The following is an 18,439-nucleotide window of genomic DNA, read 5'->3' on the forward strand; positions in this document are numbered from 1 at the left end:
CCTTGAAAGGGAAAGCAAATGCCGGACAGAATAGGGGAGATTTTATCATTTTCGGGATGACTCTTCTTCGGAGATTGAGGTAAGTAGTGTAACGAAGTTACCTTCTCACTCTGTACATTTGAATAAGGTAATATTACGAATAGATGAATTGCTCGGTTTCCGCGCCAGCTGCAATTACTGTAAAAACAGTAAAAACGGAGAGCACGTATTTTATTGAATACACAATTTTGCCTATCTTATTTTTTGTGTTTCACTGCATTAACTTATTAATCGGAGAACCCAAAGTTAAAATATACAATATCAATAATAATAATAAAAAAAAAAAAAGACAAGACGGTTATTAAGGGATGAAAATCGGTGGCTGTAGAGCCCGGCTTTTTTCAAAAACGGCGTGAAAATCGGCACACAAAGCTTACAACTGAATGTGAAACGATCCGTGGTTACGAATTTAGTTTATCTCCGTATAACATGTTATTATTACGTAATCTGGTAAACACGCATACGTCAGGCGTAACGGCCAAGCTTAAGAGGATCAGGCTGGTGAAACGGAAGGTGGAAAGGGGCAAGGCTGAGCCAATCACCTCGGCATTACTCTGCGCTCGTTACACGTAAACCGATTTCGTACCCTGAAAATTCGTTCAAGTTACGTAAATAACGTTCTTTTTTGTTCCTTAATTTTCTCCGTTTTCCTGGTGATTTTTTGCCACAACATCATTCGAAATTTCCCATTGCAAAAAAATGAAACGTTTTACTGAATAAAAAGAAATAAAACTTTACGAGGAATTTGTTCTAACAGCCTGAAGTGAATGGGAATTTTGATCGAATTGGGACTTACACTTGATTATCTAAACCCTTAACGATGAATTAACCGAATCATCTGCATCAAAAATTAGGATATTAAGAAAAAAAAAAAAAACGTTCGAAAAATCTCCAGCGATGTGATTTGCGTCGATAATGATAAACAAAAATGGAACAACATGCCTAATATACGTGACATCGATAAGCCTGAGGGAATCTAAAGAGAAATAAAAAAATGTAGAAGCCGGGTCGTGAACGATCTAAGAAAAGCTTTTACAATTAGTTATTACAGTACGTTCGAACTGATAAAAATTTCGGGTTTTTATACGATTCGAATGTTTTGAACTCCATTTGGTAACTATCGAAATCTCCATGGATTAATTCAAAAAATGTTACAAATAGTTGCTTCTATTGCAGAGTGAGTAAGAATATAACTGTTTTAATACACTTGAACAAATGTCCGTCCAGAATAACATTTGCGCGTTGCAACTATACTATAACGTGAGAATTCTTGAATTTTTTAGCGACAATTTTTGGGAATCTGATCAGCGAGAAAAATTAGCTTAAAAAACATTAGATCGTATGAAAAACACCAGAGTATCATCACTTTGAATGTTCTATTTGAAAAACCTTTCTTAACTTGTTAACATTTTATCTCGTGTTACCAAAATTTTCTCAGATCCGTTTCTATTTCATTAGTTTACGAGGAATGTCGCAGTTCGGCAATTATCATTTTTTCAATAATTTCTGTTATATTCCTATAATTTTTCGTTCCGGCCGTTTCGACCTTAGTTTTCTTCACGTATCCAAGAGCGTAATAGAGATTATAATGAGATTGCGTAGATGTGGATTACGTAACATTTCGTAACGAGCAAATTCGCTTGATCAAACAGTCGGCTTCGGTCGGTTCCCATTAGCCAATGGTATCGCAGTTAATCCCGGGGTGATTGCACGACCGCGACGTACGATAATCTGATCGCGCAGGTATGTACGCATGAAATGGGAAATTCGCGTACCTTTCACCGCATGCATAGACGCATAAATATTGCGTAAAACTTGGTGGAATGCACAGAAAATATTGAGTGAAAATCACACGGGGTGAATTCATTTTCTGTTTTTGTACTTGTGACAATTTATATTTGAAATAGAATAAGAGACAAAGAAACACAGAGAGAGAGAGAGAGAGAGAGACGAGCTTTGGTCAAAAAGAGCGAAGGCTCGGTAGATGTCCGTATTTCATTAATTATAATAAGACGTGTCTAAGTTACGTGAGTCGAAGCGTAGATCCTGACGAGGTGAAAATTTGAAACAGAATACAGTGAGGAAGGAAAAATAATTCATTCACAACCCTTTATCCATTTTTATACATATTCACCGTCTTATATTTTATACATATATTGTGACGTGGTATTTCATAGCCAGTCACATGGTTTAAATATCGCACTTCCCTGTTTACAGAGTATCGCTAAAAAAAAAAGGAAAGCACGTCTGAGGCCAATACTCCAAAAAGAACGACTAGTTACAACGAGATAGTCACAACGGAGAGTACCAGTAAAGCAAGGAGCGAAGCATGATCGGTCGCAACTCCGAAACATCGGTAACGCAATCGACTCGCACACTTCGAATAGCGCAACACATGAGGGGTACGACTTCCTCTCTCGACAACGATACGGCACAGCTGATGGAAGCCCCTCCGACCACCACCCGACGTGTGTCTATACCTCGATACCTGTCAGCAAAAGAGAAGAATACAAGCGACGAAGGATTATCGCCGCCCTACCTGTAGACCACACCTACGCGACCTGCTAGCCCAATTAGAATAACGCAAATTTGAGGAAGAATCACGTGACAGCAGCACTACGAAAATCGCCAGGATCACCGCTCGTCTCGACACTATACGTTCAGTTTTCGCAACAGACAGACGTGTTCTCGCTAGTGAAGTTTTCCGTTATCATTGTCGCATCTTCTAGTATCCTGTACCAGTTTCTATCTTCTTTTTACGTAAGTGAGGTTCCTTTTCTGTTTTGCGAAGCCACGAAATTACTTGCAATACATGCTTTATTTAATTATCCCTCTCTTCTAGAATACCCTAAGTATCTAATATCGCTGTATAGAAGCACTGTAACATCGTTTCACTTACACCGAATTGAAAGAAAAGACAATTGACCCGCTTGATGCCGCTTAGCTTATTTTGAGATGTAATTATTTCTTAGCCTTTGGAACCACCGGTGTCTGCTAATTTATCAATTCTCACATCAGCTACTGAGCATTACTATTTCTTTACACTTTCGCCGGTTAACTAATAACTGTTTCTTTACCGATTCTCTCCCGAGTAATTAATCTCAGTAAGTGTACCGCGTGAGCGATCTTACATCGCTGCGCGGCATAACTCGTCGTTCTTTTGACTTTGGAATATTGCGCCGTATTGAATAACACCTTTTCCATTGTTTTCTTCGCTAATACCGCTGATCGTAGTTGTCCGCAGTCTCTCTGGTTTGTAGTACGCTGCGCCTTAATCCTCTTGAGTATTTTACTTTTCTTAATCACGAAATTATCTTTTGCTATTCTGAATATTATCACTCTTCGTCTCGCGCTTACCGCAAACCAGAGACTATGTATTGTCTGTTAGTTTCTATATGTTTTATTTGCTGTCTTTTCGTATTCATTTGATTTTATCTCGCAGATTTTAGAACAACCCCTAAAATCGTTACAAACTCGAACTTCTCTGATTCTAAGAAACAAAATTAAAATAGATATGCTGAGTATTGTTCAGTAAAATTCTATCCATTTTTCGTGTAAGGTCATTGTCATATATGTTCCGAAAGATTGGCAAATTCTCAGACTTTCTTAAAGCAGGTTTGCAGATTGCAACTGTTTATAACCAATTAAAGAATCTTTGAGCTATTCTTGTAAATTATTATCCGACCACGGTTCATTGTTGGTTTTTCAACAATAACATTAATGTTGTAACACGGATCGTCAAGATTTCCAACAGCTACGAGCTAAATCGAAAATCCAGCCAAACGGGTGCCGTTTGTCTCACTGAATCGATTCGTGTTATTTACTGAAAATAATCATTTATTCGATGCCAGGAAGGTGATTTTATTATTGCCACCTTATCTTGGCCATCTGATCGACCTAGCTCGCTGTTTGTATTGACACAGGGTCGTGTTGTTCGGTGTCGAGGTCTTCCGGCAATCGAGGGGAGCAAAATTCTCAAGTGGGAGTCGGGAAAGGTTTAATAAATGGTAATGATAATTATAATCATACGACGACTATACCTTTGTTTCTTTCAATTTATCCTTGATCGCTCTCCTGTACTGGCATCACACTCACACACTACGTAAATGCTTTCCGATTCACTTTAAAGCGATCCGTAAGTCGAGATAGTAAACAGAGAAGGCTTCACAGAACCTACTCACCGCGAATTGTGACTTACGACTGACCGCATCCAGTGTGTCAATATTCTTGTACACAGTATAACACACGTGTTTCTATCTGAAATAATACCCGGGGCGAAATTTAAGTTTTGATCAGACTCGGCTATACACTGAGAAAAATTTCATTTCTTATAGTAACTAGAAAAATTCAGTGAAACAGGTATCGTTGAAAAAACTGTTTGAATATTGTTGGAATTGTGAAAAACAAGGTACGCGTAACCATTTTGCACTATCGTCGATCCTTTTTTGGTAATTGCAATGCAAAATCAGTTTGTTCGGTTTACTCTACCTTTTTAGTTAAACAAGGTTTTAACGTCAATTTATCCTTGCACACCCATTAAATTTTTGCAACAATTACAAGAAAGTATAGTAACAGTGATCGTAATGAGAAAGAATAGTAACGGAAACCAGACTTTCCGGTAACAGCTATAAAACTAATTTTCATTTTGTACCTAGAACTATATTTTTCGATTGTGGTAAAAAATAAAAATGTTTGTAACTAAATATTTCTCTCAGTGTAGAAGCTTAAGCTCTTGATAGAGGTGAATAAATTCTACCTCCTCGTAATATAACTACAACTTTATGACAATGTTACGTTCTTCTGTTCTGAAATTATGCAGCTTGCACATTCAATCGGTTCTCTCGTAGTTAAAATTCTCAAAATATACACTAATTATGAGTAATCGACTAACCAATGAAAAAAGTTGTAAAATATATCTAATTCAAAATTTTTATGACCATGACCGGGTCATTGAAACATTCAATAATCAACACAATCTGCAAATAACGCTTTTCAGTTTACGTATGGAATATTGCTCTTAGAAAATTTTTTACCTCAAATAATTATGCGAAATGGCATCGCCTCACTTATTTATCACCCGATATCGGACATAAATCGTTGTGTTGCTGTAGGCAAGTGTTCAGCGCTTGGAGGTTATTTTAAAATACGAAAACATATCTTGTCGCGAGAAAAAACGCGCAATACAATTTTTTACAACATTGCAAACTGAATGTTGGAATTCGTGCAGCCCGGCAAAACCGTTGAAAGCCCGATTTCCACTCTGGCGAGCACTAATGGCAGATACACATCGGTTCCATCCTCGAAGCCCTTTCCCGAGGGAAAAACCGAGGGAACTCGGAAAACAGTGTTCACGCACATGAAAGATACGCCTATGAAATGATTCGCGAACGGAAGAAGGTGAAAATTTTTTCACCCACAGACATTTCCCTCACTCTTTCTCTCTCTCTCTCTCTCTCCTATCCACATGCGTGAGTTTCGTACGTCTTCTCCTCCATCAACCCTCTTCCCTCTGTGTTTCGTCACTGTCATGGGATATTTACCACGGGACTTCATTCACGCCTCGATGCAGAAGAATTATCAGACGTTCAACGTCGACTGCGAGAACGAGATTCTGGAGTATACAAACGTTGGGTTAGAGGAAAGTGCCTGAATGATTTGGGCAGACCAGGTTCCGTGGAATAAACTTTTGGGATTTAGAGGAACGAGTGTGAGGTGGTCCTATATTCGTGAATTCAGTGACGAGAGGTAGAAATCTTCCTTCGATTCCTTGATCGTAAGCCTGTCGACTTTTTATGAAACAAGGTCATAGCTCGTTTTGAGACTAATTCGACAAACAAAAATCGCAGTTCCGTGTTCGAAGAGGTTTCAAACCTACTTTACCGGCAAGGGGTGAAGAAGTGGGCAGGAGGGCGAGACTGATCAATTAGAAGTATAAAGGTTTGAAATCCGAGTTAAAAAAAAAGGACGGGCTGCACTCCGGGAGTGCCGGCAGAAGTGAAAACTTAAACATCAACGTTGTGCATTTTTGAATATGTTGGAATGGTTAGGGAATAATTTCGCACGAATTGTTTTATTTATCAGTATAAAAGTACTATCATTTATGTGGTAAAATACAATATTCATTCATTGCGCTATCATAGGCAAACGTGACAATTTATATTACATAAATAATATGCCCTTTGATTTTCACGATGTATTTTTCTTTTTTCTTCTTCTTTTTCTTCCTTCTAATCTTTTTTTTCAAATTTTTTCTACGCTGACGCCATGCACATTGATATTTACGATTTTTATTCCTTTTATTCTTTTGTTTCTCTGAAAAACGAAGATTATTTATTATTATTTTATTTCATTTATTTTCATTTGAAATTATTTGTTTGGTATCGTAATTTTTATGATTTTATACGTAATACACGTTTTCACACTCGATTAGCAAAGCACTGGATAAGCCAATGTGGTCAGTATCACAATTGATACTCCTAATGTCAAGAACCAATGAGTCACGCGCGCATTGCTTTAATGTATTATTAAAAAAGAAACGATTTCCCTCAAATATGTCGCTATAATTTGTCGCGCGTATATATAGGTTAATGCTATAAATTATCAATATATCACAAATATTACATCTATAATGTGTGGGTACATGTGTATATTTTTATAAACTACTCACTAATTTTCTTTCGACATTTCTTCGTCCCTTTTTTCGTTAATAAATGCACTTTCTTCCATTTCCATCTTATAAGCACTTTATGTACACGAATTTCACAAGCATACAGACGATTGACCCATCAGCAGTCATCATCTGTGGATGCGCGTAGCAGGCTGTAGTACAAACACACACGCGCAGGCGCCCAGCGTCACTTAAACGGGACAGACGGAGCAGGCATACATTTTCACCGTACGGTAGAAAGAGAGGGGGATATTACCCCCTCCATCCGTCTTACGCTTTTTCGATCAGGCTACGGATCTGACGCGCTACGGATCTGACGCGAGTCTAACATTTTGTACCCATCTACAAAAGTGCCAAGCGCCGCTGAAGAAGTTTTCACTTCAAAAAGAAAGAAAATTGCTATTGAATGAACTAGAATAATATCGATCGAAAATAACAAGTCCGGCGGATTTTCATTCCAGTAAATCTTCGGAATGGTGAGTTGAACCGACCACGGCGTAAAAAGTGAGAGGACGCCTGAACCTTGCGGAAGTTTGGCTATAGCTAGGTGAAACTTTCGGCGATACGTGACACAGGGTGTAGGTTTGGCAAAAGGGGGGTCGAAGAAGGGCGGAGCGTGAAGCTGGGAAGCTTCACGGCTCTCGAGTCTTAATTTTATGCAGGAAGTTTGAAGTTTCGAAGCTCCAGGTCGTTCGGCGTCATGGCAGACTTGGACCGGCTTGCCGAGTGTATCCCGCCGGCCTTAAAATACGGTTGTCGGAGCGTGACGGGTGGGAAGTGACGTCACGGGATTTGTGGGTTCCACCACCACCTGCTCCTGGACTTGATCCATCTCCTCCTCGATCGCTTTCGAGTCCATTTCGAACCAAGGCCGTGTTGCATTCATAGGTGAATCAAATTGTAAAAACGTCGAGCAGTTTTCCGAGTTCAGGGATGAATGGGCTGGACTGACTGAATCGAAAGTTGAGAAAGTAGATAAAAGCATTTCGAAAATTATGCTAAAAATTATTAAGCTCTGGCACGTATTTTGGCTTATGCTTTTTTTTTTTATTTTGGTTGGAAAGATTTTCGAGGATTGTCTGAAATAGTTTCAATAGATAGTTGTTGGCGTACTGGATGACGATACATTTTTTAAAGCACACTACAACAGACGTTCCTACACAGTTTACGCTACACTGTAATGTGACATTTTTTGAATGATTTTTCATAAAAAACGAGCGAAACACTGAAATCGAGTCAGAGTTAAGTCATTTTTAACGTTCTGATTACAAAACGATCGCGTTATTCGAATTTCTTTGAATCCATTTCTATTACATAGTATTAGACGTTGTTGTTTTAGTCGTGTTCACTATGATTGGCAAAAATAACAGTGCTGGACATTTATTAAACAGTTTTTTTTCTCTTTTCTTAACTTTTTATCCGTCGTCAGAAGGTTTGACTGATTCATCTTTGATTAAAAGCGTGCCGGTATTGGCATTTTTCTCGTTTTTTCATCGCCCTTTTACCTTACTAACGGTGAAGGTAGAGAAAATTGTTGGTAAAGTAGAACAACTGAATCATTGAAGGGTCGATATCGTCGGTCAATTAAATGATCCGATAACCGATAAAGTTAATCAAAGTGGGGATATCTCCCATCCTTGAATGTTCTAAAAAAGGGTTCGTGTCTTTTATCTAAGTGTCGGTAAAATGTCGCTACAGAAATCTGTAACTAGAACTCTTATGGCTATTACTGTGCTCTTGTTCAGTCGATTCATTCAGTGCCAGTGTCGACCATTAAACTAAACCAATTGAACATTCAACATAAGTGATTACAAAAATAATTTCAAACATTTTTCTTCTTTCATTATTCTAATTTTTCAAGTTGTCTACTGCATTAAAAATTCCTCGTCAGATATTAATGCAATGGTTCAATTTTCTTCATTCCACGTACAGCACCATTCATGCTGTCTTGAAAAGCAATCTCAGTTTGCTTACGCAAGTGAACGATAAAGAGGAAAAAAATTCAGTACGGTAATTTTAATTGAATTCAAGGTTTCTCGTAATAAATATCGAGTTCGATATGCAAGATACCTTGCAAAGATCGTCTACGAGATTGCAGCAGAATCCCCGCAGAATTTCAACGGAATGATCATTGGCGCTCACTTCCTGTACGAGCATCAGTGTGTGTTGCACTTACGAGTTATCCTCGAAGCGAGGAAGGCCCTTAACGCTCTTAAGGATGCAAATTGAATTCACGTATATTATACCTGTCTGGTGAATCTACCGCGAACTGGCGTGAATTGAAACTAGAGCGTTACGCTACAAAGGGTAAGTTGCGAGGTACGTCTGGGCGCTTCCGAGTTCTTTTTAATACTATTTGTTCCTAATTAAGAGTTCCCCGTTTCTCATTCCACGCGACGACAAAGAGACCTTGGAAGTTGAGCGGAGCAAAAAGGAGATGAAAAAAAAAAAGAAAAAAAAACGGTATGAAATTACGAACGAAATTATTTCAAAACGAGAATTCCAGCAACAAAATATATAAGTCTGGAAGTATGTATTCGAGTGCTTTAACCGACATTACAGACTTCTTGGAATGGACTGCGAACTCGCGTGAGGTTTCAAGAATTTGAAAATTCACAATCACGATAATGCTTTGTGCGTGATTTCGAAAATTATAAACGATTTCACAATATTTCAGGATCTCGGATAACTTTAAAGATTTACAAGAAACAAATTGCGATGGTAACGCCGACTGTTTTGCACAAGATTTTCACGTGTTGATTATATCGATGTGCGATACGATCCCATCAAACAACACCTCCAAGCACCTAATTTCAAGACTCCCACGTTATGGGCTCAGCACAAAGGCTGTGCGATGCATGAATTGAAGTAATATTTCTCGCGTTTCAAGTACGCGACGGTCTGGCAAGTAAATTCGTATATCCATCCGATCCTGGGGGAAGGTTGCATTGAGAGACTAATGGCGAATGCCCGGGCCGCTTGTCTTAACACCCCACAATACATTAGCCTCACGTTACGTTGGAGACATTGCATAACGTATCCCTTATACACGCCTATCCATACTTACTTAAAGCCTGCTGCACCGGGGGTCTCAAGGGTCGTCTAAATTACCGGGATCACCGGGGCGTCCGATGGACCGTTAACCAAAGAGCCGCTGGGGATCGAGCCTGCGACGAAGTAAGGCTTCGCAAATTATCACATCCTTGTTCACCGAGAAATATGTTTCGCGTTTTTGGTTTTTTATTTATTTTTTTTTTTTTTACGTGCCAAGGGAGAGAATTAAGGCGGTGTTGAGAGTTACGCGATCCGACTTACAGCAACTTATTCAGTACTTTATACTTATAATGTATACCTTGCGGTATAGCCGGAAGGTTATATTATATTTCACGAAATATGTATTAATATTTAATAATATGTTGCAAACGTCGTTACATTATTTGGATCGTTTCATATCAGAAATACAGAATTTGAATTATACTTATTTTACCACTTATATCGTGGATTTTCATCATCGCTAAAACATGATATAACCACTCATTAAACAAATGCAGGCCCGTAAACATATGGGGGATTCTACGTCAAATCGAACGAAAAAGATTTTTTCCCCGACCAGTTTTGACGTTTACACCCTATCACACACTTGAAGTTCGTATTGAAAGCATCAAATCTGAATTTTGTCAGATTTTCCTGACCAAGCTAGTCAAAAAATCACCTTCTGACAATTTCTCATTTTTTCAAGTTAACGTAGCTTGAAATTCAGATGATATATGGAAAAAGTTTCGCATCTTTGTATGAAATTTCTAAAAATAATTTCATGCGATGTCTCGTGTCCCGTTAAAGTATAGTTTTGATGAAAAATGTTCGGAAATATTCTGTATCAAAATAGTTCACTAATCGAATTAGCCAAAATTTTGATACAGCATGTCTTTTTCAATACTACCAAAGACTGTCTATAAGTTTCGTAATGGGTGGAAAAGTAGTTCAAAAGTTACAAGTAATAGTTTACATGAAACTGTGAAATTTCTCATCCATACGTACCATAATGCGGCGGTACGAACGGTGAAAGTTATGCAGTCGGTATTACGATAAGCGATACATCTGTGAATTCTTACCTTGGATGAATACGCTTCAGAAATATTGTCCGGCAGTAAGGAACTAACGTATCGTGTCAGGAATCTTAATAAATAACAGACTGAAGTACGCTCCTCAAGAAAAAGTCGTCAACTGTTATAAACAACACGCGCAACAATCGACGATCGCGCTCGACTGCGCAGCAGCGCCACGCGCAGGGCAAGCAAATTGCTTGACGCGCGGCGAAGTTTGAACCGAATTCTCGCCACTGTGTTAATATTTCTTGATATATCTTCTGAACCACTGCACCGCCCACTATGAAATTTTCAGACAACCTTCCGCATTGAAAAAGGCACGCTGTGTATAAATTGTAGTGAATTCGATCAGGGAACTTTTCAGTTACGAATAATTAGCGCGCATTTTGTATCAAAACTACACTGAAGCGGGGTGTGAAAAATCCGTAAAAATTACTCTCGAAAAGTTCACAAGAGAACCTAAAATTTTTGTGAATGAACATTTTTCATGCGTCGTCCAGGTTTTAAGCTATGTAGGCGCGAAAAATCGTAACATTATTGAAATCAATTTATCGAATGAGAGTCGTGAAGAAATCATGTGTTTCATTCTACCCCGACATTGATTTGATGCTAATAACTTTTAAGATCTTTTACATGAATATTATTTATGCTTTCACACCGGCAAGATCGGAATTCTTGTATCCCTTGTGGCACAAAATAGCAATTATAGCAAACTATGACAAACGATTCCAACTATCAATCTCATGTTTATATCGATGTTCATTGCTTCAGTTATTTCTATTTGTGTACATGAATATAGTTAAATTTTCCGATAAAACGGTATTAAAAAAAAAAAAAAAATCAGAGTAACAAAACTGCACTCATGGAATTTCGTCTGTGAACGTGTACAGAAAATAACACACTATCGTGTGTCTAAAATCAGTCACTGAATTGAAACAAATTTTTATCGAAAACTGACGAAGGATTTCCTTCGTACTTCGCAACGAACGGTATTAGATGGAAGGGATTAGCAGCTTATGTAGAAGGGATAAACCGATTGCGAGGAAATCTCCAGGGTAGAATGGTCGTTAGGATCCCATTTGTTTTATCCTTATCTGAAACGGACGCGTCCGTCTTCAACACAGCGCGCTTCACCTGCGGAAAATAATTAAAATCACCTTATCAGCAATTATTCTTGGGCGGAAAGCCTTCTCCACTCTTCAGGGCATGCGGCCGTATATCGGCCACCGAGACACATCGCCCTCTGACCCTCTCACCTCGGAATTGAAATAACTAAGCCTCTTTTCACTCCCCCGTGTCTCGTTCCTTAAACTGATGCTCAGAGTGAATTAAAAACTTTTATACTCTCTTCAATATTCCTGACTATGAACCTCACGCTGTTCAAACTTGTAAAGAGATACTCGAGTTGATTGATTCATCGACATGTTTTTTCTTGGAGAGGTAAACAATATCGCGTTAAGGATGCACGGTATGTACGGTCGTCTGAAAAATATATCGAAATAGAAATACGACTAAGCAAAAGTTGAAAAACTTTAACTAACAATACAGCTCGTTTTATTCACAAATGAATACGCTGTAAATAACGTGGAACAAATTGTTTTCTTGAGTTCATTGACCGGTACAATTAATTCGATATGTTATACAATCGTTTTAATTTACAGATGATAAACTTGTTTTTATGCAATAAACATGCTATTGTTACCGTATATTTAATTTCAACGATCCGTTGGTAATTCGTTCACGAATAAAATGCGCCATTGTTAATCAGAATCGAACAAGCAGCGTGGATTTAACGATGAAAACTGACAGAATAATGTTAGTTCTCTAAATTTTTTTCATACGACAAGTTCTTTAACTTTCAAATGAAGCGTTATAAAAATTTCTCCCATACGTTGCGGTAATTTTTTTCAATCATATTCATTTCATCATTCAGTCAGGATAAAAAATGTATTCGTTTTGTTTCAACCACTTTTTTTGTTTCGACCGTACATCCACGCATCCTTAATACCAACTCAATCACCTGGCTACCGAGTACAAGGCAGAAAAAATGGCCGTACGACGAGCGGGCATATATCGAGCGGCACTATATCGAGAGACGACTCCGCCGAATTTTACGGGTACAGGTTGCGACGGCGCAGGTCATAAAGTAAAATTGAAACGTCTCACGGCATCGAGGTAATACTGTAATTACGAAAGTTTACGAGGCACAAAGGGCGGAAGTTGGCGGCTAGGTGATTCTCTACAAAGTTCCGGTGTGGGAGTCCGGGGGAGGGGGTGGGAGGGGGGGGGGGGCTAGATGCAGGAGCGTAATTTAGTGGTCCTGGTATATTCATTCGTTCCGCGGCTCTTTATTACTTCCATAGCGGGTGTATGCCGTTGGAGGTATTTTAATAAGTCCATAAATATTCCCATTAAAGGGCGACACCATGATTTTACTCCGAGGCTACGGCTCGCCGCCACCGAGGAGTTCTGGAGTTCTCTTGATGAACGTTCCAACTTCCGTATCCTAGACTCCACCGGCCAACTCTGCAACGTAATTGATAACATATTGGACTAGCTTTTGTCTTTACGGTTAAATGAAATTCTTGTAAAATTTCATCCCCCTCTACCCGTCGCTGCTATCAATTCTCTGCCCAATCGATCTATTCCAGTTATTACACGTATATATATTCGTTCGCAGTGCAAGGTATTGGAGTCTGGAAAGTTTCGCCCCCTTCCGAAAATCGAAGTCTCAACGGTGCAGTTATGGGGACCAATTTGAAATTCCAAAACTGCAGTTGAAAAATAGTTCCTAACGATCGCGGCAAGAATTGTTAATAGTGAGAATCTGTGAGGATCGATTTAATTCGATGAAGCGAACGGAATTTCGAGGAAGAAATTATTACCGGTGTGGGTGTGACGATGATCGGTTTTGAAAAATTTTGGGAATTGGTAAGCCTGAGCTTGCGTCTAAAATTTAGATATTATCAAAGTTGGAACGGCTCGACGCAAGTTTCAGCTACATAATTATAACGCACCAGCTGAAGAGGTGAGCCAAAGGGTTGTGGACGGGTAGTAGCGTTGATTAATGAGTCGTATTACTCGTCGAATGGGAACCTCAGTCAAATCTCGGCAATTCGTCATCCGTGCATTCCCTTCCCAACCCCAACGTTAAGCGAGTTCCAAAGCTAGATATTCGCTCTCGTAGCTCTTCATCGGTGAACAGTATGCCAACAGGGAACATTCAACAGGCTTTGTGGTTTAGAAAATGTTCTGATAAGCAAAAAAGTGGAGTTAATGAGGTTTTCAAATACCGTGATTTTCGAAACGAGAAGGAAACGAGACATTCTCTGAGTTTGTTTTCGAATACTTTTCGTCAATCGATGCAATTTTTGTCAATTTTGAGCTTTCAATCACTTCGGATTATTTTACCACGTTTATTATATTGTTTCAGAGTAAGCTTTCGGTGCACTTATGTCAGAGGGAAATTGCTAATCTCGCGCAATATTTTCAGAAATATATTTATGACCGTAAAAATCCGACTAATCGTTGTTGTAATTCTTTTCCACCTTTAGTCGCACACATTGGAAGACGAGTGAAATTTTTTACGATTATTGTTATTTGCGTAAAACGCGTTAAAACAACAAGCCTGTTCTTCCTCTCTCATTCGGGAGATTGTTTTGCCAAATACCGATACGTTTTATCAATTTTATCATGAAAAAGTCAAGCATTGAGTGTTTGTCAAATTGTTATGTCCGTAAGCAGCGAAGATCTCTTTTGAAACAAAAGCTTCAACAACCCACTTCGTTTCCGACCGTTAAAAAATGGTTAAAAATATATGATACTCTTTCGATTTCACTCTGAGATGGCTGATTGTGTTAAAAAGACTATTTGAAGTAGATTTTTTGTTTCTTCAGTAATCAATTCAATTTTGCCAGTCATTGATCATGATCCATATCGATGCAATGTTGTAAAATTAAAAATTGCATGCTGTCAATTCATTAAAAAAATCAGCATTCAAGCTATTGTTCATAAGGCTAGTATTTGGTATTTTTATACATGTCTCCGTATTTTACGAATACAACAATTCGATGAATACTGAACGTACGATTATTCTGTAATAAAATGAATGATCATTAAATTCATTAAACACCGATAGCTTATGGTTTCAACATTTTCACGATATCTGCCTCCATTCTCCACTGAAACAAAATCTATATGCCCAAACAAATCATGTTCAACTATAAATCAACGCGTTAATTTTTTCAACCCAAGCCCATATTTTAATTCATATTCAGTCAATTCAACAGTTATCAACTTTCCACGATATTCCAATTGCAGAATTTGAGGTTTTTCAAAAATAAATCCGACCTCAACGTATCTGTACTTCAGCGATTCGATGAATTCGCTTTATTCCGCTTCCCTGAACCGTTTTCCATGTTCCATACCACGGAGTTCAATCTTGCAGATTCGTGCCCTTCAAGAAGGGCGATTTACCAATCGGCCCGCAACGAGGAAGGGAAATTTATGGAGACGAAATCATCGACTCTGATCTCTGACTGCAGTTCACGAAACTGGAAAATTTAATCGTTGGGATTAAAATTTTGTGAATATCAAAAAACTGGTAAAAACAGCTTTCCGGGTTTTCTACCCACCCTCGAATCAGCTAATTCTGTCATTTGTTAAAGTATTTTACAAAATATTAACATCCCCACGGTATACAATTATTTTAAAAAAAAGTTATAAAATAAAATTGTTCTTCTTTCTTTGTCGGCCTTTCTTTGCAATTTCAGTTTTGACTATTATTTTGATACAATCGTCTGGGAATCAGGATAAAAGAAAACAAAGGAAAAAACTTACCGGCAGCCGTATAACAACGTCAGAAAAAATTGTTTGCTCTCTTCTGCTCCCTTATCTCTTATTTAATCTATAAGCTTTTACGTGAGAGAAAATTTTTTTGTGCACAAAATATCCATCAAATTCTTCTCCCAAACTCTAGATCGAAGGCTGGCATTTATTTTCCGACAAATTATTTCAGGAAAATGTAAGGAATCGTATATTTTCGAGAAACATTAATATGTAGAGATTACAGTTCACGCATTTAATTCTGTGAGACTGAGGTATTCATTGGATTGTTTTCACTTCTAGTAAAATATCATTGCAAATTTATTATTGTAATAAAGTGTTACAGCTGTAAATTGTAGTGAGAATCGTGCGATGTGATTACCAGACTCCCTTTTATCGTCGCCCCGTCAAAAGGTTGACGCGCAATATCTGAATGAGCCCTAATAACTTTCAGCGCCCTTAATAAAGTTCATTTAAAGTCCATTAGCAGCGGACGTTTATGGCCGTTTCATAAATCCGAGACTTACGCGTGTATCAAGAACTTCTCTTACCTCGCAAATACAATGCCTCGTGTTATAAATTTTCTCACATCACGAAAAATGTTTGATGGACGATTTCTGCATATTTTTTCACGTTGCAAATTTTTGATCACTTATTACGGGATTTTGATGAAACATTTTTAAAGAATTCATTTTCCTCCGTTCATTTCTCATACAGTTTCAAGCCAGGTATTTTCGCCGGAATTTACTATCCCGAAAATTAAAACGTCCGCATTACAATATAAATAGAACCGAGGGGTCGCTTTAACTCTGTGTAATATTCATACACTATACGCGGATAAAATATGTTATTAGAAACATTTCGTAACAACGAGTAATTGTAATTTCAAAGTAATATATGTATACGCAAGGCGTTAGGCGAATAATGTGATTGGATTTTTAAAATCGATGGAATAAATCTGAATTTTTTTCTCCATTCAAAGTCTGTCGGGAAGCTTTTCTACAATTATGTACATAATGTCACGCGGGATTGAAATTCCGTGAAATTGCAATTACGAAAAATAAATAAATGCATGAATAACCTGATACCCGATTATTCTAATATTATTTTCTCGATACGCAGGAGGGAAATAAATTGACGAGTACTTGAAACACTTCGCTAAAAATTTCCGCGATGAGAAATCACAGAAGTTGAATCTGTAATACGGTAACACGTTATACGTACCTCGTTAGTTACACGGACATGCTAAAATCCGATAATTCAGCAAGGCGAGTTACGAATTTACGATTTCATCAATTCAGTCACGAAATTGAGGGAAACTGGAAACTTCTCACAGCTTACAACGTGTCCTGTGGGTGCCCTTGATTCACCCCGACCCACCCGACGCTGACCAGTTCTCTAACTGATGTTAAACGACCCAACTTCGTTATCCCAGTTATCGCCCGGCTTCTGGTGCACACGGATATATATATATTGTATTAGGGTATTTCGGAAAAAAATAATTTAAGATGAAAAGTTTGTTCAAGTTCAAAAAAAAATAAAAAAGATTGTCAAAAGACGAGTATTTTAGGTTACATGGAAAATCGCGCTCAGATGATTTTTCACTTTTTTTTTTTTTTTAATTCATGTAGTATAGTGAATAGAATTTTGTTTTTTATTGCTTACATCAATCGTAACATCAATTTACGTCACAAATAAGATCAACGCTTGTGATATTAAATTTCTAGTTGATGTTTGAGAAGCGTATCCGACGACTTTTTCATTACTAATTCAACCTCGTGATATAGTTACGATTTAATATGAACTTTTAACTGAGGTGAATAAGATTTAAGGTTGATGTATCGTTGTGTTATGGATCGTGAGCTTTGTGTTGAACATAAATTTCAAGAAAGAAATGTTAATTGAAGTGCTACAACGTGTTTCTCCATAAATTTTGAAAAAATTTGAAAAGAAAGTGAAAAATAAAATGAGCACGATCTTACACGTGACGTAGAACGCTCATCCTTTATCAGGATCTTTTTCTTGATCTAAACGAACTTATTATAGGAAAACACAACGGAAAATCCAAAATAACTTTTTTCTCGAAACAACCTAATATTATATGCATGGACACAGCTGGGAAATATTCGCACAGGAAATAGGTTTCGAGCCATGTTTTCTCGTTTAAAACACGGAAAGAATAGCATATTGTGTAACAATCTCGGTCTTTTCGAGTGCAGCCTAAGTTGCTAATATTACAAATATTACAAATATTGCAAATACGCTAGGCGAAAAGACAAAGAACATGTTACGCGTTTTGTCACGAAGCACGAAGTTGAGGTTAGAGTCGCGTAATATTACATTTGTTTGCTACTTCACTCCTACGAATCAAAATTGGTATCTTCTGTGCTGCGCGCATGCGCAGTTGCAAACAAATCTGACATTACGTGACTCTAACCTCAATTTCGTGCTTCGTCTCGCACATAACCTCAATTTCCATACTCCGCGCATGCGTATTCGCATACGGGCTATTCCGCGTCAACCGGATCAGTCATCTCTCAGATATTTTTTTAATTTGGCATGTGGATTGTGTGGGACGAGTTAGATTTTTGTGCCAAAGCGCGAATCTCATAATGCAAAATTCGATTTTTTATTAACAATAACAAATTAGACTCCCATTTTTTTCAAAAATTCATAACTTCGGCAAAAAATTAGATACAATATATTTTTTTTTTTCAAATTACGCGGAAAGCTCCATAGAATTTAAAAAAAAATACGAAATGGTAAAAACAAGTTGTTATCAATTGTTTATTTAACAATTAAT

General features: G+C 37.8%; 1 long non-coding RNA gene across 1 annotated transcript in view; it reads left to right on the forward strand.

Annotated features, from left to right (window-relative positions):
* The first annotated feature begins 2,721 nt into the window (after nt 1-2,721).
* LOC138190554 (uncharacterized) overlaps nt 2,722-18,439 on the forward strand; it is a 58,038-nt gene continuing 42,320 nt past the window's right edge. Inside the window, exon 1 of the long non-coding RNA XR_011176587.1 lies at nt 2,722-2,799. This is a non-coding gene — a long non-coding RNA (uncharacterized lncRNA). The remainder of the gene's footprint in view (nt 2,800-18,439) is intronic.

This window comes from Neodiprion pinetum, chromosome 3 (assembly GCF_021155775.2).
Source record: "Neodiprion pinetum isolate iyNeoPine1 chromosome 3, iyNeoPine1.2, whole genome shotgun sequence".
Lineage (NCBI taxonomy): Eukaryota > Metazoa > Arthropoda > Insecta > Hymenoptera > Diprionidae > Neodiprion > Neodiprion pinetum.